Raw genomic sequence first — 22,701 nt, forward strand, 5'->3', positions numbered from 1 at the left:
AATTCACTACAAATGTTGGTACAGGACCCAACTAAGTCTAGAAAAAACTAAAACTAAAGGACTAAAATACTAGAAATGACTCATGAATATTGTCCTCAAAGAGTATGGACTCACCACTAATTCTATTGAACTGGAGATCAGGAATCGACCTAAGTGTGATCTGGATACTGAGAACTGAACCTACATCACGAGAAGATGTAGCACACACGTGAGTCAGTACTTGAAAGGTACAAGATAGATTAAAGCTCAAATAAAACATAAATGAACAAGCACAAAATCAAGTATAGTAATTTGAACATTACTTAATTCTGAGCTAACTGGATGCAATGACAAAATTTATAACATGTTGAGACTGAATACTAACTGAACTGTAAATATGGTCAATGCAATAAAGTGTGACTGAACAATGGAAGCTACTAATAAGCGATAATAAAACCACATGCACTAAATGTAGAGTCTGATGTATACTCCCTATCGAAAAGACCCAATATTCCTGGCAGAGGTATAAAGGTATGCTGACATGATGACTAAACTAATGCCCACATAGGTGACTTATAACCTACTTGGCTGGTAGTTCTAGGACTACTTGGGTACGCTGAATCCTAGTCGAACTCGGTATTATGTTATTCCCAATGAATCAAGTGATTAAGACATTATGACAAAATTTATGTAAATACTGTATAGCTCAAAACTTAACATGTAAATTGAGAATGAAACAATTAATCTGATAATTATGCATTGATAACTATAGCATGTATATCTGAAGTAACTGAAATATCTGACCTAGCATGTGTAATTCAAGAACTAAAGAAATACATAGTTATGATTTTAAAATTTATGCGATAAACTGAATATTAACTTTACAATCTGATTTGAAGCATATATCTAACTAATTCATGATGATCTGTTGTAATTCTAGAAGCCCTATGTTTGTCCATGATAAGAGAATCAAGAACTGACTGAAAACTAGGGACCTAATGGGTGAAAGGAACCCACTAGTGAAATCTCACATACTTGGCCACGAAGAAATATTTAGATTTCGGGGCTAGAACTGCTGGAACCTTATTACGTTCTTGAACTATGTTTCTTGACATTTTTCTCCTTTCTTGCTTCTAATTTTCTAAGTTTTGATTAATAATTTTGAATTAGGTTAGTTCTTGTTATGTTTCTAGGATTAAACTTACTAAAATATAATGTTTTAGGATCAAAATGATGTATCTTAGGGGTTAAACGGAGTAAGAAAAGACCAAAAGACGCCTGAGTTAATTGATGTGGACCAAACGAGGATTTGGACTAACTGGCCGTCGTTCAATCGACGGTTCGTCGTCTGGGTCCGTAGTTTAGGTTTGCTCAATAGACCTTTACTAAAACGGACATAACTTTTTATTCGGAAGTTGGATTTCAGCAAACTCGGTGGCTATGAAAATATAATTTAATTATCTATCATTTAATAGGACATGAGATACCTAATTGATTGTGTTAAGAGTTATGAATATTTGAATTTGAGCCAACAATATTTCTCCCTTAACTGACTGCAAACTTTAGAGTCACACATATGGTCTGTAGGTTCTCAACGGATCGTACTAGTAAATCGTGGTTCATGTCAGAGACTGGGTAAATAGGGTCTTGATCCATAGACACAGACTACGGACCATAGTCTGACTTACGGACTGTAGATCCGTCCGTGGGTCGAGACTTGTCCAATTTTTCTAAATTGAGTTTTGGGAGAGTTTTAGTGAAAATCGACAAATGCATAGTACGGGCCGGAGATCAAACTACGTTCCGTCGACCGATGATTGCACGTGCAAATTTTTGAAAACCTTATTTCTAGTCTATTTTAGGATACTGGGTTTTCATGGACGTTGTGGGCAGGACTATCACAAGAGACAGACTTGTACTTATTCCCTAAAGATGATTGACATACACTTTTTAATAGACTTTTCTAGAATACATTGGGATTTCTGTTTTATAACTTCCAATTCAATAATTTTCCACTGTAACAGTATATACACTTCAATATATTGTGTTTTTATGTATTTCTGATACAATATATTGAAATGTTATTTCTGATTGGTGATGATTAATAACACCATTAAATTATTAACATTTGTAAATATGAAAGAGTGTACATGTAATGATTAGTTTTGTGGAATTATGATAAATAATATCTATGATACGTCACGATTATAAACAACTTGTCTTTAATGTATCACATATAACATATAATCTAAAAAAGTTGTATTTGATACATTCAATTACGAACATTATACAGGTAATAAATGTACATTACAAGTGTTATAAATTAAGCATATCAATAACATCATGAACGATAAAATGTGTGATACTTTAATTCATGAAGATAGATTGATTCAAAATAATTTTTAAAATTATCCTAATTTGTGTTGTTTACGACAAACATTATAATTAAATCTGGAAAAATATATAGATAAATGTACATTCTGAGATTAACAGAACAAAATAAATTGATATAACAATCAAACAAAATTAGTTTTTAGAGAAACACTCGAAAACTTGATTTTATGTATCTTGAAAACAATACAAACTAAAAAAAGAGTGTGTATCCATTGATAAAATATAACTATTCCAGAATAACTAAATTCCCATGGTCTACTAGTGTAAAATGACCCTTAGTCTTTGATGAATAATCATTATCAATGACATATCCTGCTTCAGCCTTTTCACCGTCGTATTTTCATAGCAAAGTTGCATATCTTGAGCGGAGATAATCGAATCAGAAACCATTAGATGGTATTGGAATTTCAACTCTAAGGAATTTAGCAAACCCAACTGCAAACAACCCACAAGCCCTACAAAATGTAGAAGATAAATTATAAAAATGAATTAAACATATACTATAAACAACACTTTATAAAACTTACATTTGAATAAGATTGATGATACATTAAACAACATGATTCAAGAACATTAGTGTTATGTATTAATACCTTAAAATGAATATGATATGTTGCAATATAATAAAACTACATTTTCAGTAATGTATCATACATTTGAATCAACTACTAGATGCAAGATTGAACATCAAAAAATAGCATAGAATTAGATTAAAAATCGTTACATTGGGTAGAGTGAGTCAAAAAATTGTAGATAATTTTTTCTATCCTTTTTTCAGCAATGTATCATGCATTTGGATCAACTACTAGATGCAAGGTTGAACATCAAAAAAATCGTAGAAATAAATCAAAAATTATTACGTTGATTAGAGTAGGTCGAGAAATTATAGACGAAGCTTTTCTATCACTTTTTTTTGAAGGAGCGTGATCCAAATCAGAATACAAGGATGAATTTTTTTTTTGAAGAAGAAGATGACAACAAAGAAGACGAAACTTTTACCAATATATTTATTTGAATTTGTTTCAGTGGAGAGATAATTTTACAATTCAAATTGAGATGAAATTATAACTGATAAGATTGTGGAGTAAAATTACGAAGAGATTAAAGGACTAAAAAAAAGAAGGGTAAACATTGGTAAGGATGAACACTTATGTATCCGGCTGACTTGAGAATTAGGGGAAAATAAAGAATTTTGAAAATATTTTGAAATGGTAGGGAATAATGAAAATTATGAAAAATAAAGGTGTGTATATAGGAAATCTATCCTACTTTAAGGCAAGTCTGAGTTTGCATTTTGGACTTGGTGTGAATATGTTGACTCCGTTATTCATTTATTTTTTCGCAGTGTGAATCTAAAAGATTATAATAAAAAGTAATTGTTATTTTTCTTTTTGATAAATATAACATTGAAGTTTTTTGGAAATGTGTGTTGAATTAAGAGGTAAATGGATTGAATGCTATAATAACAAGTTGAATAAGTACATTTGCAAGAAAGGTGTTGAATAAATTAGAATACAAATAATACTTTCGCACATTAAAATTTATGATTTAATCATTAAAATTTGAAGCTGCTATTTTTTACTCTTTTCGTTCATTTATGTTTGTCCAATATATTAAAAATAGATAGTTATTCAATAATACCTGTCCAGTTTGAAAAATTAAGAAATAATTTACCCTTTTGTGTCTATTTTACCTTTACTATTAAGGAAAAATTACGCGGATAATAAAATATATACTAGATAAATTAGTTAACATAGCTATAGTTTGAAATAATTACTGCTCGCAACTAAATTATGTATATCAACTTTCTTTAAGAATATTTTTTATCTTCCATTAGTTCATTCTGCTAAACTTTTTTTAGAGTTGATGTCACCAATTTGTTTCTCTTATTTTAGTGAAAATGAAGAATTTTGTATCAAATGTTGAAACTTGAAAATGGAGTATCTCAATTTTCATATTGACTGGAAATGCACACAAATTAACCTACATTTTGTTCTAATATTGATCTTTTTCTTTTCATGTTCGGTAATTAGATCATCTTAAAATATTTATAAATATTCAAAGTCATACACAAAACTTATATGTATATAAATATAGAAATATATAATTTCTTCAAAAAACAAAACAAAATCAATCCTGAAAACATTTTTAGATTTTTCAAAAAAAAAATATTTTCAATTATCTAAAATTCAAGAAGATTAAAAATTAATCAAATTGTGGAGGGTTATAATTGAATGTCAACATATCCTATTTTTTAAGGCTAATATAAATTTGTAATTTGGACTCGTTGTGAACATGTTGACTATTTTATTCATTTATTTTTTCGCCATATGAATCTCAAAGATTATAATTAAAAATAATTGCGATTATTGTTTTTGATGAATATAATATTGAGTTTTTTGGAAATGTGTGTCGAATTAAGAAGTAAAATAGAATAAAAGCTATGATAACTAGTTGAATAAGTGCATTTGCGAGAAACGTGCGGAATAAATTAGAAGAGAAATAGAACTTTCACACTTTAAACTCTATGAATTTAATTATTAAAATTTGAAGCCACACTAAATAATAGTTACTCAATAATATCTGTCCACTTTGAAAAATTAAGAAATAATTTATCCTTTTATGTCTATTTTGCCTTTACTATTAAGGTTAATTATGCGGATAAGAAAGTATATACCAGTTAAATTAGTTAACATAGCTATAGTTTGAATTAATTATGGCTCGCAACAAAATTTTTGCTATATTTTTGTCGCCTCTCTCCTCTTTTTCTTTCTCTCTCTTGTCTCTCTCCGTCTTCTCTCAATCTTGTTCGTCTCTCTCCTCTCTCTCTCTTGATCTTACTTTTCAAAAATACAAATACATATGTATACCATGTACATATAAATAATTTATCTATCATATATTCATATGCAGTTCGCATTTCTTCACTCTCTCTCCTGTCTCCCTCCCCTCTAACTATTATAATAAACATCAATTAATTTTTCTATATTATCCTTGCAACTAATTCTTTTTTTTTAGAATATTCACATTAATTTGTGAAAATTTGAAGAATTCTTTTTGAATAAATTACTAAAACATGTTATTTATGCTTTTTAAATATGCATATAAAAAATACTATGAAAGGAATATTAATTATAATATTCATATTAATTACTAGAGTTTAGCAGTAGCAATGGTAGTGGTGGGGCTTCAAGAGGATTTAATTACTTGACCAATGACTTATGACCAACTAATGAAGTCATTGAAAATTTTCATTTCTCTCAGTCTGACGGCTTTTAGGTGTTTGGTCACGAATTATTTTTTGCTTTTTTTTTATATATATAATTTCAAAGGCCTTCCTCAGTTTTAGCTTCATAACACTCACCTTCCTTGTAATTTAAAATGGTATGTTATACTTTCCTCCCTTTCTTTGAGTTTTTGGTAACAATTCATTTAATTTATTGATTATTAATATAAAAATATTATGATACGACTAATTTACTCTTTTTAGTATATCTTATTTTTTAAAATAGTTTCTTTTCAAAAAAATTGTTATTAATTAAAATTTTCATCTTTTCATTAAGAATATTTTTTATCTTCCATTAATCCATTCTGCTAAACTTGTTTTATAGTTGATATCACCAATTTGTTTTTCTGATTTTACTGAAAATGAAGAATTTTGTATCAAATGTTGAAACTTGAAAATGGAGTATCTCAATTTTCATATCGACTGGAAAACAAATAAATTAACATGCATTTTGTTCTAATTTTGATCTTTTTCTTTTCCTGATTAGTAATTCAGTCATCTTAAAAGATTTATAAATATTCAAAGTCGTACACAAAACTTATATGTATATAAATATAGAAATATATAATTGCTTCTAAAAAACAAAATCAAAGCCACTAATTTTTACTCATTTTGTTCATTTTTGTTTGTCCCATATACTAAAAAATAGTTATTCGGTAGTACATGTCCAGTTTAAAAATTAAGAAATAATTTATCCTTTTGTGCCTATTTTACCTTTACTATTAAGGAAAAATTACGCAGATAAGAAAAAATATACTAGTTAAATTAGTTAACATAGCTATAGTTTGAAATAATTACGGCTCGCAACTAAATTTTAGCTATATATTTGTCGCCTCTCTCCTCTTTCTCTTTCTCTCTCTCTCTCTCTCTCTCTCTCTCCTTCTTCTCCCAATTTTCGTCCGTCTCTCTTCTCTCTCTTTCTCAATCTTACTCTCCTGAAATACAATACATATGTATACGATGTATATATAAATAATTTATCTGACAGATATACATATGCAGTTCGCATCTCTTCTCTCTCTCCTTTCTCGTTCACCTCTAAAAGATGAAAAAAACAATAATTAAATTTTTCTATATTATCCTTGCAACTAATTCTGTTTATCGAATATTCACATTAATTTGTATAATTTTGAAGAATTCTTTTTGAATAAATTACTAAAACATGTTATTTATTCTTTTTTAATATGCATATAAAATAATACTATGAAAGGAATATTCATTATAATATTCATATTAATTACTAGAGTTTGGTTGTAGTAATGGTAGTTGGAAAGTTCCTAAAGGATTTAATTACTTGACTAATGACTTATGACCATCTAATGAATTCATTGAAAATTTTCATGTGTATCACTATGGCGACTTTTAAAAGTTTGGCCACGAATTGTTTTTTACTTTTTGTTTATATATGCAAAATTTCAAAGACCTCCGTCAGATTAAGCTTCGTAACCCTCACATTCCTTGTATATGTTATACTTTCCTCCCTTTCTTTGACTTTTTGGTAACAATTCATTTAATTTATTGATTATTAATATAAAAATATGATGATACAACTAATTTACCCTTTTTAGTATATCCTATTTTTTAAAAAAGTTTCTTTCCAAAAAAAAAAATTGTTATTAATTAAAAATATTCATCTTTCATTACGAATATTTTCTTATCTTCCATTAATCCATTCTGCTAAATATATTTTAAAGTTGATATCACCAATTTATTTGTCTAATTTTACTGAAAATGAAGAATTTTATATCAAATGTTGAAACTTGAAAATGGAGTATCTAAATTTTCATATCAAACTGAATGCAAACAAATTAACATACATTTTGTTCTGATTTTTGTCTTTCTGCATTTCCTGTTCGGTAATTATGTAATCTTAAATTATATAAAAATTCTAAGTCTTATACAAAACATATATGTATATAAATATAGAAATATATAATTGCTTCTAAAAACAAAACAAAATCAACCCTGAAAGCATTTTAAGATTTTCAAGAAATAATTATTTCCAATTGTCTAAAATTCAAGAAGTTTAAAAATTAATCAAATTGTGGATGACTAAAATTGAATGTCAACATATCCTATTATTTAAGGCTAGTCTTAGTTTGTATTTCGGACTCGTTGTGAACATGTTAACTCCTTTATTCATTTTTTTTCGCAATATGAATCTCAAAGATTATAATAAAAAGTGATTGTTATTATTGTTTATGATGAATATAATATTGAAGTTTTTTGGAAATGTGTGTCGAATTAAGAGGTTAAATGGAATAAAAGCTATGATAACTAGTAGAATAAGTGCATTTGCAAGAAAGGTGTGGAATAATTACAATAGAAATAGTACTTTCACACTTTAAAATTTACGAATTTAATTATTAAAATTTGAAGCCACTAATTTTTACTCGTTTCGTTCATTTTTGTTTGTCCCATATACTACAAAATAGTTATTCAATAATAACTGTCCATTTTGAAAAATTACGAAACTATTCATCCTTTTTTGACTATTTTACCTTTACTATAAAAGAAAAATTACGCAGATAATAAAACATATACTAGTTAAATTAGTTAACATAGCTATAGTTTGAAATAATTACGGCTCACAACTAAATATTGGCTATATTTTCGTCACCTCTCTCCTCTTTTTTTCTCACTCTCGCCTCTCTCCTTCTTCTCCAAATTTTTGTTAGTCTCTCTCTCTCTCTCTCTCTCTCTCTCTCAATCTTACTCTCCAGAAATACAAATAGATATGTATACCATGTACATATAAACGATTTATCTAACATATATACATATGCAGTTCGCAACTCTTCACTCTCTCTCCTTTCTCGCTCCCCTCTAGCTATTAAAAAAAACATTAATAAATTTTCATATATTATCCATGTAACTAATTTTTTTTTTAGAATATTCACATTCATTTGTGAAATTTTGAAGAATTCTTTTTGAATAAATTACTAAAACAAGTTATTTATGCCTTTTTAATATGCATATAAAATAATACTACGAAAGAAATTTTTATTATAATATTCATATTAATTACTAGAGTTTGGTTGTAGCAATGGTAGTCGTGGAGTCCTACATGATTTAATTACTTGAGCAATAAATTATGACCAACTAATAAAGTCATTTAAAATATTTATTTGTCTCACTTTGGCGACGTTTAGGAGTTTGGCCATGAATTGTTTCACTTTTATATATATATATATATATATATATATATATATATATATATATATATATATATATATATATATATATATATATATATATATATATATATACACACACACACATACACATAATTCCAGAGACCTCCCTCACGTTTAGCTTCGTAACACTCATCTTCCTTGTATATGTTATACTTTCCTCCATTTGTAGGAGTTTTTGACAATAATTAATTTAATTTATTGATTATTAATATAAAAATATTATCATACGACTAATTTATCCTTTTTAGTATATCTTATTATGTTAAAAAGTTTCTTTTCCAAAAAAAATTGTTATTAATTAAAAAATTTCATCTTTCATTAAGGATATTTTTAACTCCCATAATTCTATTCTGCTAAATTTGTTTTAGAGTTTATATCACCAATTTGATTTTACTGAAGATGAATAATTTTGTATCAAATGCTGAAACTTGAAAAAGGAGTATCTCAATTTTCATATAGACTGGAACGCAAACAAATTAACATACATTTTGATCTGATTTTGATATTTTTCTTTTCCTGTTCGGTAATTATGTAACTTAATATATATATATATATATATATACACACACACACACACACATAATTGCTTCTAAAAACAAAAAAAATTTCAAGCCTAAAAGCATTTTTAGATTTTTTAAAACCAATTATTTTCAATTGTCTAAATTTCAAGAAGCTTAAAAATTAATTAATTTGTGGAGGGTTATAATTAGATGTCAACATATCCTATCTTTTAAGGCTAGTCTGAGTTTGTATTTTGGACTCGTTGTGAATATGCTGACTCCTTTATTCATTTATTCTTTCGCAATATGAATCTCAAAGATTATGATAAAAAGTAATTGTTATTATTGTTTTTGATGAATATAATACTGAAGTTTTTTGGGACTGTGTGTAAAATTAAGAGGTAAAATGGAATAAAAGCTATGATAACTAGTTGAATAAGTGCATTTGCAAGAAAGGTGCGGAATAAATTAGAATAGAAATAGTACTTTCACACTTTAAAATTTATGAATTTTATCATTAAAATTCGAAGCCACTAATTTTTACTCATTTTTTTCAATTTTGTTTGTCCCATATACTAAAAAATAGTTATTCAATAATACCTGTCCAATTGTAAATTAAGAAATAATTTATCCTTTTGTGTCTATTTTACCTTTACTATTAAGGAAAAATTACGTGGATAAGAAAAAATATACTAGTTAAATTAGTTAACATAGCTATAGATTGAAATAATTACGGCTCGCAACTAAATTTTTGCTATATTTTCGTCGCCACTCTCCTCTTTTTTTTCTCTCTCTCTCAGTTCTCTCCTTCTTCTCCCAATTTTTGTTCGTTTCTCTCCTCTCTCATTCTCAATCTTACTCTCCAGAAATACAAATACATATGTATACCATGTATATATAAATAATTTATCTGACAGATATACATATGTGATTCGCATCTCTTCACTCTCTCTCCTTTCTCGCTCACCTCTAAAGATAAAAAAAAATTGAATTTTTCTATATTATTCTTGCAACTAATTAAGTTTTTAGAATATTCACATTAATTTGTAAAATTTTGAAGAATTCTTTTTGAATAAATTACTAAAGCATGTTATTTATTCTTTTTTAATATGCCTATAAAATAATACTGTGAAAGGAATATTTATTATAATATTCATATTAATCACTAGAGTTTTGTTGTTGTAATGGTAGTGGTGAAGCTCTTAGAGAATTTAGTTACTTGACCAATGACTTATTACCATCTAATGAATTAATTGAAAATTTTCATGTGTTTCACTCTGGCGACTTTTAGAAGTTTGGCCACGAATTGTTTTTTACTTTTTTTTATATATATATAATTTCAGAGACCTCCGTCAGGTTTAGCTTCGTAGCACTCACATTCCTTGTATATGTTATACTTTCCTCCATTTCTTTGAATTTTTTGCAATAATTCATTTAATTTATTGATTATTAATATAAAAATATTATTATACGACTAATTTACCTTTTTTAGTGTATCCTACTTTTTAAAAAAATTTCTTTTCCAAAAGAAAATTATCATTAAATAAAAAAATTCAACTTGCATTAAGAATATTTTCTTATCTTCCATTAATCCATTCTGCTAAATTTGTTTTAGAGTTGATATCACCAATTTGTTTGTCTAATTTTATTGAAAATAAAAAATTTTATATCAAATTTTGAAACTTTAAAATGGAGTATCTAAATTTTCATATCAAACTGAATGCAAACAAATTAACATACATTTTGTTCTGATTTTTATCTTTTTCATTTCCTATTTGCTAATTATGTAATCTTAAATTTTATAAAATTTTAAGTCCTATACAAAACTTATATGTATATAAATATAGAAATATATAATTGCTTCTAAAAACAAAACAAAATCAAGCCTGAAAGCATTTTAAAATTTTCAAAAAACAATTATTTCCAATTGCCTAAAATTCAAGAAGTTTAAAGATTAATCAAATCGTGGATGGCTAAAATTGAATGTCAACATATCCTATTTTTTAAGGCTAGTCTGAATTTGTATTTAGGACTTGTTTAGAACATATTAACTCCTTTATTCATTTGTTTTTTCGCAAAATAAATCTCTGTCACGACCCAAATCCGGGCCGTGACTGGCACCCACACATACCCTCCTATGTGAGCGAACCAACCAATCTAAACCTTAACATTTCAATATAATATAAACAGAAAGTAATGCGGAAGACTTAAACTCATAAATAAAATCAATAACTATTATTATCCCCAAAATCTGGAAGTCATCACCACAATAACATCTACGATCAAATGACTAAACTAAGAGTATTCTAAAAGCTAAAAAAAATACATAAGAAGCTAGTCCATGCCTGAAGTTCAAGGCATCAAGACTTGAAGAAGAAGATCCAGTCCAAGCTAGAAGCATTAGCTCACCCTGAATTTCCGGTGTAGTAAGACTGGCTTGAATTACTGTTGAGTCGAAGGCGACGGCACGTTTTCTGCACTCCACAAATAAACAAGAAGAAAACATAAAAGTAGGGGTCAGTACAAAACACGGGTACTGAGTAGATATCATCGGCCAACTCAAAATAGAAAACAGTATATATACAGATAATATCATAAAATCAACTAATATCCTTAGCATGCAACATTTACAATTACCATAGCCCTTGGTTACAACACCAAGCTCATTAATGAGGACTCACACCTCCTCATCATACTCATTTGGGAATTAGGTTCATTAGATTGAATATATTAACATCTATCAAGATTCTCTATCTTTATTCCCCTCGTGTCGGTACGTGACACTCCGATCCTCATATACTATCCTGGTACCGGAACGTGGCACCCGATCCATATTCTATCCTGGTACCGGAACATGGCACCCGATCCATATTCTATCCTGGTGTCGGTACGTGACACCCGATCCATATTCTATCCTGGTACCAGAACGTGGCACCCGATCCATATTCTATCCTGGTACCGGAACGTGGCACCCGATCCATATTCTATCCTGGTGTCGGAACGTGACACCCGATACATATTCTATCCTGGTACCGGAACGTGGCACCCGATCCCCTAATCTCACCACTTTCATTCATCAAGCCTTCTTTTATACCAAGGCATCATCATTAACAAAACAGATTAGGGTTTCTTTTTAAGATTTGGGATTCAATAGCTTCATCATGCTTATTTATACATAGTTACATAATCACATCATTCATGCAAGCATACAATTAAGCATATAGAAGGTTCACAATACTACTAACACATATCATTCGCTATTAAGAGTTTACTACGAATAGCATGAAAACCATAACCTACCTCCACCGAAGATTAGAAATCAAGCAAGCAAATTCCCAAAGCTTTGTTCTTCTTCTCTCCCTCTTCGATCCTCTCTCTCTCTTTGTCTTGTTCTTTCTATTTTTCTTTATTCAAACCCTCTTTCTTTTACCCTAATTTGTATATAATTAAGAATAAAAGATGGCAATAATGCCCCACTAATTAACTTAAGGTTACCTCTTTTAACCCCCAAGTAATTAGACTTATTAACATTAACCCACTAACTTTATAATTAAGGCAAGAATAGTCAAAAACGTCCCTTAAAACGTATCAAGAAATCCGACCCAGACTGGGATTGCGCAGTATGTGACGGCCCGTCGCACCTGCGACTGTCCGTCCTGCTGCCCGTCACAGAGTTCAGAGACTCAATTTCTCTGAAGGGTCTGTGACGGTCCGTTACACCTGTGACGGTCCGTCCTAACATTCCGTCACGAAGTTCAGAGAGACGATTTTCAGTACCCAATTTCAAATTTTCTAAGTGTTTTGAAACGAGACCCTGCGACGATCCGTCGTGCCCATGACGGTCCGTTGTGGGGTCCATCGTTTCTGCCAGTTTCTCCAAAATTGAAGTCTGCTGCTCAAAACGACTAAACAGGTCGTTACAATAGATACCAATTTACCCATCGTTCGTCCCCGAACGATCACAAGAAGGAAAACAAGGGCGAAGAGGAGTACATGAATCTGAAAACAGATGTGGGTATCTTTCTCGCATATCTGCCTCCTTCTCCCAAGTGGCTTCTTCAACGGGTCGATTCTTCCATTGAACTTTGATGGATGCAATCTCCCTTGATCTCAACTTGCGAATTTCCCTATCTAGAATGGCAACAGGTTCCTCCTCATAAGACAAGTTCTCATCAAGCAAAACTGAATCCCAACGGATAATGTAGTTTCCATCCCCATGGTATCTTTTCAACATCGACACATGGAATACCGGATGTACTCCGGACAGTCCTGGAGGCAAGGCTAACTCATAAGCCACCTCCCCTACTCGCTTAAGTACTTCAAATGGTCCAATGTACCTTGGACTTAGCTTACCTCTTTTACCAAACCGCATCACCCCTTTCATGGGCGAAACCTTCAGTAAGACTCGTTCTCCCTCCATGAACTCTGAGTCTCTAACCCTTCGATCTGCATATTATTTTTGTCTACTTTGCGCCACTAGAAGCTTTTCTTGAATAGATTTCACCTTCTCCATCGAATCCCTCAAAAAATCAGTACCCCAAGGTCTAACCTCGAACGCATCAAACCAACCAATGGGGGACCTACATCTCCTACCATACAATGCTTCAAATGGAGCCATATCAATGCTTGAGTGATAGATATTATTGTATGAAAATTCCGGTAAGGGTAAGAAGCTATCCCAATGGCCACCAAACTCTATCACACATGCGCGAAGCATATCCTCCAACACTTGAATCGTTCGCTCAGACTGACCATCGGTCTGAGGATGGAACGCGGTACTAAGGTCCAACCTAGTACCCAATTCCGCATGCAGTGTTTTCCAAAACTTAGAAGTAAACTGCGTACCTCTATCTAATATAATGGAGAGTGGAACCCCATGCAATCGTACCACTTCCGAGATGTAAAGTTTGGCTAACTTCTCTGCATTGTAAGTCACCTTGACCGGAATGAAATGAGCAGACTTAGTTAACCTATCAACAACCACCCAGATGGAATCGTACTTACCCATCGTCTTTGGAAGACCAACCACGAAGTCCATTGCGATTCTCTCCCATTTCCATTCCGGAATGGGCATTCTCTGAAGTGTTCCTCCGGGCCTTTGGTGTTCATACTTTACTTGTTGACAGTTTGGACATTTGGCAATAAAGTCCACAATGTCACGCTTCATTCTACTCCACCAAAAGTGTTGCTTTAGGTCATGGTACATCTTGGTTGCACCCGGATGTATCAAATACCTTGAACTATGAGCCTCTGTCAGAATAGTGTTGATCAAATCATCGACGCGGGGTACGCATACCCTTCCCTTGATCCTCAAAACACCATCCTCATCGATTTGTGCTTCCTTAGCCTCTCCTCGCAATACCTTATCTTGAATTCTGCGCAGTTTCTCATCATCAGACTGTCTTCCCTTAATCTTGTCAAGAAAGGAAGATCTTGCCTCCACAGAAGCCAACAATCCTCCTTTCTCATTTACTTCTAATCTCATCAAGTCATTAGCTAGAGTCTGAACCTCTCTAGCCAATGGGCGTCTAGAAGCTTGCAAGTGAGCTAGACTTTCCATGCTTCCCGCCTTTCTACTTAAAGCATCCGCTACAACATTCGCCTTTCCCGGATGATACAAGATAGTGATATCGTAGTCCTTTAGTAGCTCCATCCATCTCCTTTGTCTCAAGTTCAAATCCTTCTGAGTAAAGACATACTGAAGGCTACGATGATCCGTGTAGAACTCACACTTAACCCCATATAAATAGTGTCTCCATTACTTTAATGCAAACACTACCGCAGCCAATTCTAAATCATGAGTTGGATAGTTACGTTCATGCACTTTTAATTGTCTTGAAGCATAAGAAATCACATTCTTCTCTTGCATTAGCACTGCACCCAAACCCGAATAGGATGCATCACAATAGACAATGAAATTCTTACCCTCCACTGGCAAGGTGAGAATTGGTGCAGTAGTTAACAGAGTCTTGAGCTTCTGAAAGCTTTCTTCACACTCGTCCGACCATACAAATGGAACATTCTGCTTAGTCAAGTTCGTCAGTTGGGAAGCAATAGAAGAGAATCCCTTGACAAATCGGCGGTAGTAGCTAGCTAACCCAACAAATCTCCTTATTTCTGACACATTAGTAGGTCTTACCCAATTCTTAACTGTCTCGATTTTTGAAGGATCCACCATCACTCCATCCTTTGAAACCACGTGCCCCAAGAAGGACACTGCATCTAGCAAAAACTCACACTTAGAGAACTTGGCATAAAGCTTTTTCTCCCTCAACATTTCCAATACCATTCTCAAATGCTCCTCATGTTCTTTCTTGCTCTTTGAGTATATCAGTATATCATCAATAAATACGATCACGAAGAGGTCCAAATATGGCTTAAAAATCCCGTTCATCAAGCTCATGAACGCAGCAGGGGCATTCGTAAGACCAAAAGACATCACTACAAATTCGTAATGCCCATACCTTGTTCGAAAAGCAGTCTTTGGCATATCCGTTGCCCGTATTTTTAATTGATGATAACTGGATCTCAAGTCAATCTTAGAGAAGACACACGCACCTTGTAACTGATCGAACAAGTCATCAATACGAGGAAGAGGGTACTTGTTCTTTATGGTTACCTTGTTCAACTGCCGGTAGTCTATGCACATCCGAAAACTCCCATCCTTCTTCTTCACAAACAAAACCGGAGCACCCCAAGGGGATGCACTTGGTCTAATGAAGCCTTTGTTCAACAACTCTTGAAGTTGTGCCTTTAACTCTCTTAACTCCGCGGGAGCCATTCTATAAGGGGGTATAGAAATGGGGCGAGTACCAGTTCAAGGTCAATACAGAAATCAATATCCCTATCTGGTGGCATACCAGGAAGATCTGCAGGGAACACATCCCGAAACTCACAGACCACCGAAACCGACTCAATCGAAGGTACTTGGGTAGTGTCATCCTTGAGATGTGCCAAGAAAGCTAAACACCCTTTACTAACCATTTTCTTAGCATGAAGAAGGGAGATGATACGCACCGGATTGGAAGTGTAGTCACCCTCCCACACTAACGGATCTGTCCCAGGCTTGGCTAACGTCACCGTTTTAGCATTACAATCCAAGATCGCAAATTGCGGAGAAAGCCAAGTCATACCCAGAATTACATCAAAATCATCCATTTCTAAGATAAACAAATCTACATAAGTGTTGCTCCCCACAAAGTTCACCAAACAGGACCTATACCTTTTCAACTACCACAGACTCACCCACCGGAGTAGAAACACGAATAGGTATATCAAGTAATTCACAATGTAAATTTAGACCATTAGCAAATGAGGAAGATACATAAGAAAATGTGGATCCAGGATCAAACAATACAGAAGCCATGCAATCATAAACCAGAAGATTACCTATGATGACAACATCAGATGCCTCCACTTCAGATCTCCCAGGGAAAGCGTAGCAATGGGCCCTCTCACCCGTCTGTCCGTTGCCCCTACCATGTTGTGATGTAGTGGCTACAGGTTGCCCATCACCTCAGCCGTTCTGGTGGCCACCATTACCTCGGCCACCACGTCCTCTAGAATAACAGCCTCTACCATGACCACCTCTACCTCTAACATTTGGAGGTCTGTAACTCTGTTTTGGACAATATCTCTTAATATGTCCAATCTCCCCACATCCATAGCACTCTCTGGGTTCATGCATAGGTCTCTCAGAGGAGTGTTGACCGATCGGAGGTGGACCCCCAACTACAGTCTGTAGTGAAGACTGAATGGGTCGAACTGCGTAACCTCCGAACCCTGTCCTCTAGAGTAAGAACCATTAAACTCACCTCCCTTTCGAAACCTCTTTGATGTTGATGCCATGGTGAATTCATCTGGCTTCACTCCTTCCACCTCTACCACGAAATATACCACTTCTTGGAAGGATTTTGTCATAGCCGCTACTTGTAAGGCTGAAATCCGCAACTCTGACCTCAACCCCTTCACAAAACGACGAATCCGCTCTTGTGGACTGAAACAAAGTTGGGTGGCATATCTGGATAGTGCACGGAACTTAGCCTCATATGCATTGACCGAAATCCTACCTTGCTCTAGGCTCAAGAACTCATCCCTTTTCCTATCCCTCAACGTCCGGGGGATATACTTCTCCATAAACAAGTTAGAGAATGAGGCCCAAGTCATAGGTGGTGCCTCCGTTGGTTGACACTTAATATGCGACCGCCACCACATTTTGGCGTTCCCTTGAAATTGATAAGTCACAAACTCACACCAAATCGTTCTACTATACCCATCTTGTGTAGTAGCTCGTGACAGTCAACTAGAAAATCATAAGCATCCTCCGATTCAGCACCCTTGAAGACCGGAGGTTTCAATTTCAAGAACTTACTGAAAAGTTCATGCTGATCATTTGTCATTATAGGCCCAGTAGTCAGACGTGGAAATGTGCCTATGTCCAATGAGGCATCCATACGAGGAGCCATAGTGGCTGCATGTTGTACTTCCGAAACCGGAGGTGTTGGCGCAGAAAACACTGGAGGTGCCTGACCTTGATCAGACAACCCACTGAGATAGGCGAGAACCTGATTGATCATCTCTGGGGTAGATTGGGGTGGCAATCCCTCATTCTGCACTTGTTCATTTTCCCCATCCTCCCCTTCTCTTATTACTTCCTCAGTCGTTGGAGGAGTCACTGCGCTAGTATCAGATGGGCTAGGTGCTCGTCCTCTTCCCCTAGAGGACGTCCTCCCACGACCTCTACCACGGCCTCTTGCCGCTGCTCTTCCTCGAGCTACAGCCCCAGTGGCTGGTTCAGACGCACCCTGTCCCGCCGTACCTTATAGCCTCTCAAAGAAAAGTAAAGGCGTCCCCCTACCGTTCCTTAAGACTCTACTAGACTCGTTCTTGTGTGATGAGACCAACGAACCTAATGCTCTGATACCAAGTTTATCACGACCCAAATCCGGCCCACGACTGGCACCCACACTTACCCTCCTATGTGAGCAAACCAACCAATCTAAACTTTAACATTTCAATATAATATAAACAGAAAGTAATGCGGAAGACTTAAACTCATAAATAAAATCAATAACTATTATTATCCCACAAATCTGGAAGTCATCACCACAAGAACATCTACGATCAAATGACTAAACTAAGAGTATTCTAAAAGCTAAAAAAAATACATAAGAAGCTAGTCCATGCCGGAAGTTCAAGGCATCAAGACTTGAAGAAGAAGATCCAGTCCAAGCTAGAAGCATTAGCTCACCCTGAATTTCCGGTGTAGTAAGACTGGCTTGAATTACTGTTGAGTCGAAGGCGACGGCACGTTTGCTGCACTCCACAAATAAACAAGAAGAAAACATAAAAGTAGGGGTCAGTACAAAACACGGGTACTGAGTAGATATCATCGGCCAACTCAAAATAGAAAACAGTATATATCAGATAATATCATAAAATCAACTAATATCCTTAGCATGCAGCATTTACAATTATCATAGCCCTTGGTTACAACACCAAGCTCATCAATGAGGACTCACGCCTCCTCATCATACTCATTTGGGAATTAGGTTCATTAGATTGAATATATTAACATCTTTCAAGATTCTTTATCTTTATTCCCCTCGTGTCGGTACGTGAACGTGGTACCCGATCCATATTCTATCCTGGTGTCGGAACGTGACACCCGATCCATATTCTATCCTGGTACCGGAACGTGGCACCCGATCCATATTCTATCCTGGTACCGAAACGTGGCACCCGATCCATATTCTATCCTGGTGTCGGAACGTGACACCCGATCCATATTCTATCCTGGTACCGGAACGTGTCACCCGATCCCCTAATTTCACTACTTTCATTCATCAAGCCTTCTTTTATACCAAGGGATCATCATTAACAAAACAGATTAGGGTTTCTTTTCAAGATTTGGGATTCAATAGCTTCATCATGCTTATCTATTCATAATTACATAATCACATCATTCATGCAAGCATACAATTAAGCATATAGAAGGTTCACAATACTACTAACACATATCATTCGCTATTAAGAGTTTACTACGTATAGCATGAAAACCATAACCTACCTCCACCGAAGATTAGAAATCAAGCAAGCAAATTCTCAAAGCTTTGTTCTTCTTCTCTCCCTCTTCGATCCTCTCTCTCTCTTTGTCTTGTTCTTTCTATTTTTCTTTATTCAAACCCTCTTTCTTTTACCCTAATTGGTATATAATTAAGAATAAAAGATGGCAATAATGCCCCACTAATTAACGTAAGGTTACCTCTTTTAACCCCCAAGTAATTAGACCCAGATTGGGATTGTGCAGTCTGTGACGGCCCGTCGCGCCTGCGACGGTCCGTCCTGCTGCCCGTCACAGAGTTCAGAGACTCAATTTCTCTGAAGGGTCTGTGACGGTCCGTTACACCTGTGACGGTCCGTCCTGCCATTCCGTCACGAAGTTCAGAGAGTCGATTTTCAGTACCCAATTTCAGATTTTCTAAGTGTTTTGAAACGAGACCCTGCGACGGTCCGTCGTGCCTATGACGGTCCGTCATGGGGTCCGTCGTTTCTGCCAGTTTCTCCAAAATTGAAGTCTGCTGCTCAAAACGACTAAACAGGTCGTTACAATCTCAAAGATTATAATAAAAAGTGATTATTATTATTGTTTATGATGAATAAAATATTGAAGTTTTTTCGGAAATGTGTGCGAATTAGGAGGTTAAATGGAATAAAAGCTATGATAACTAGTTGAATAATTGCATTTGCAAGAAAGGCGTGGAATAATTAAAATAGAAATAGTACTTTCACACTTTAAAATTTATGAATTTTATTATTAAAATTTGAAGCCACTACTTTTTACCTGTTTCGTTCATTTTTGTTTGTCCCATATACTAAAATATTGTTATTCAATAATACCTATCCAGTTTAAAAAATTAAGAAACAATTTATCCTTTTGTGTCTCTTTTACCTTTACTATTAAGGAAATATTACACGGATAAGAAAACATATGCTAGTTAAATTTGTTAACATAGCTATAGTTTGAAATAATTATGGCTCGCAACTAAATTTTAGCTATATTTTCGTCATCTCTCTCCTCTCTTTTTCCCTCTCTCGCCTCTCTCCTTCTTCTCCCAATCTTGTTCGTATCTCTCCTGTCTATCCCTCTCTCTCAATCTTACTCCCCAGAAATACAAATACAAATGTATACCATGTACATATAAACAATTTATCTGACCTATATACATATGCAGTTCACATTTCTTCACTCTCACTCCTTTCTCGCTCCGCTCTAATTATTAAAAAAACACTAATTAAATTTTCCTATATTATTCTTGCAATTAATTCTTTTTTAGAATATTCACATTTATTTGTGAAATTTCAAAAAAATCTTTCTTAATAAATTACTAAAACATGTTATTTATGCTTTTTTAATATGCATATAAAAAAATACTATGAAAGGAATATTTATTATTATATTCATATTAATTACTAGAGTTTAGCAGTAACAATTGTAATGGTGGGGCTCCTAGAGGATTTAATTACTTGACCAATGACTTATGACCAACTAATGAAGTCATTGAAAATTTTCATTTCTCTCACTTTTGCGGCTTTCGAGAGTTTGGCCACGAAGTATTTTTTGCTTTTATATATATATATATATATATATATATATATACATATTACAATGTTATGTTATACTTTCCTCCCTTTTTTTGAGTTTTTGATAACAATTTATTTAATTTATTGATTATATATATATATATATATATATATATATATATTGTAACGACCTGTTTAGTCATTTCGAGCAGTAAAATCATCTGTGATAAAAACTGACTGGGTCGACGGATCACGCGACGGACCGTCATGGTCACGACGGACCGTGATGGCCTCCGTCGTCCCATAGTTGTGAAATTTCTCCTGTGACTCCCTTCATTTCCCTCGACGACAGGTGAGACGAACCGTCATAAGCACAATAGTCCGTTGAGGGTTTCCGTTCCAAAATACTTCAACTCGAAAATCTGGGTACTAGGATCAACTCTCTGAACTTTGTGACGGACCTGCAGGATGGTCCGTCATAGATACGACGGACCTTCACGAGTTGCGTAACCCTGACTGGGTCGGATTTCTGCTAAAAGTTTTAAAAGGGTGTTTTGGACTATTCATGATTATAATTATGAAATTAGTGGGGTAAGTTTAATAATTTATTACTTGGGGGTTAAAGGAGGTAACTTTGGAATAAATAGTGGGTCACTTTTATCATCTTTTATAATTGATTATATGATAACTAGCGTAAAAGAAAAAGAATTGGGAGAGGAAAAATAAAAAGAATAGGAAGAGGGAGAAAGAACGAGCGAGAGAGAGAGAACGAAGAGGAAAGCAAAGACATTGAAAAGTAGCTTGCTTGGTCACGATTCTTCGGTGGAGGTAGGTTATGGTTTATTTCTATGTGATAGATAAATTCTAAATAGCGATTGATATGTATTGGGCAGTATTGTAAAGTCTCTATATGCTTGATTGTGTGTTTGTATATTGTGATTGTGCAATTGTGGTGGTCAGAATGATGAGACTGTTGAATCTTTAATCTTAAATCCTCTCTATTAAGATGGCGCCATGACATAAAGAAGGCTTGATGAACTAAAATAATGAGATAAATGGATCGGGTGTCACGTTCCGACACGTAGAATTATGGGATCAGAGTGTCACGTTCCGACACGTACCATTAAGGGATCGGAGTGTCACGTTCCGACACGTAGCATTAAGGGATCGGGTGTCACATTCTGACACATAGCATTAAGGGATCGGAGTGTCACGTTCCGACACGTAGCATTAAAAGATCGGGTGTCACGTCCCGACACGTAGAATTAGGGGATTGGAGTGTCACGTTCCGACACGATAATAATAAAGAGAAGAAATCTTGAAATGTGTTAATATACTCAAATTTGAAGAACCTATTTTCCCAAATGAGTATGATGTGGAGGTTTGAGTCCTCAAGGGTATGCTTGGTGTTGTTGCCAATGGTTAAGTTACTTGTTGATTGTCACCTGTTAAGTATTGTGGTTGATTTTATATTATTATTCAGTATATATTGCTTTCTATTCTGAGTTGGCCGATGATACCTACTCAATACTTGTTCCTTGTACTGACCCCTACTTGTATTTTATTCTTTGTTATTTTGTGGAGTGCAGCAAGTGCGCCATCGACTTCGACTCGCCCTCAACTCTAGCCAGTCTCCAGCATATCAGAATTCAGGGTGAGCTATTGTTCCTAGCTCGTGCTGGATTCTCTCCTTCACATCTTGATGTCTTGATGTTCGGACGTGGACCATCCTTTTACTTATTTTATCTTCTTAATACTCTTA

Source organism: Solanum lycopersicum, chromosome 3 (genome assembly GCF_036512215.1).
Source record: "Solanum lycopersicum chromosome 3, SLM_r2.1".
NCBI classification, from domain to species: domain Eukaryota; kingdom Viridiplantae; phylum Streptophyta; class Magnoliopsida; order Solanales; family Solanaceae; genus Solanum; species Solanum lycopersicum.